Source organism: Octopus bimaculoides, chromosome 1, assembly GCF_001194135.2.
Source record: "Octopus bimaculoides isolate UCB-OBI-ISO-001 chromosome 1, ASM119413v2, whole genome shotgun sequence".
Classification (NCBI taxonomy): domain Eukaryota; kingdom Metazoa; phylum Mollusca; class Cephalopoda; order Octopoda; family Octopodidae; genus Octopus; species Octopus bimaculoides.
This window is the reverse complement of record NC_068981.1, coordinates 96,529,840-96,530,115: the sequence shown is the minus strand read 5'-3', so window position 1 is coordinate 96,530,115 and position 276 is coordinate 96,529,840.

Below are 276 nucleotides of genomic sequence, written 5' to 3'. Positions count from 1 at the left end.
GATGATTTCTTTTACTTATTACCAGAAATAATTTTAACTTTTTTTGTTTCTTAAACAGAACAAGCGTAGGGTGTCATTTGCAAAAAAATGCAAATTACACTTCAGACGTTTTTGAAAAAAAGTGGGACACTGAATAATGCAGTCCTAGATACACAATACCTGAAAAAGAGGTTGGGATGGTCATGGCTAGAATGCCTTTCTTTAAACAACAATATTCCAAACCTAGCTTCAGCTTTTTCCTATCACAAACCATTTTTTATTCTCTCTCTCTCATAT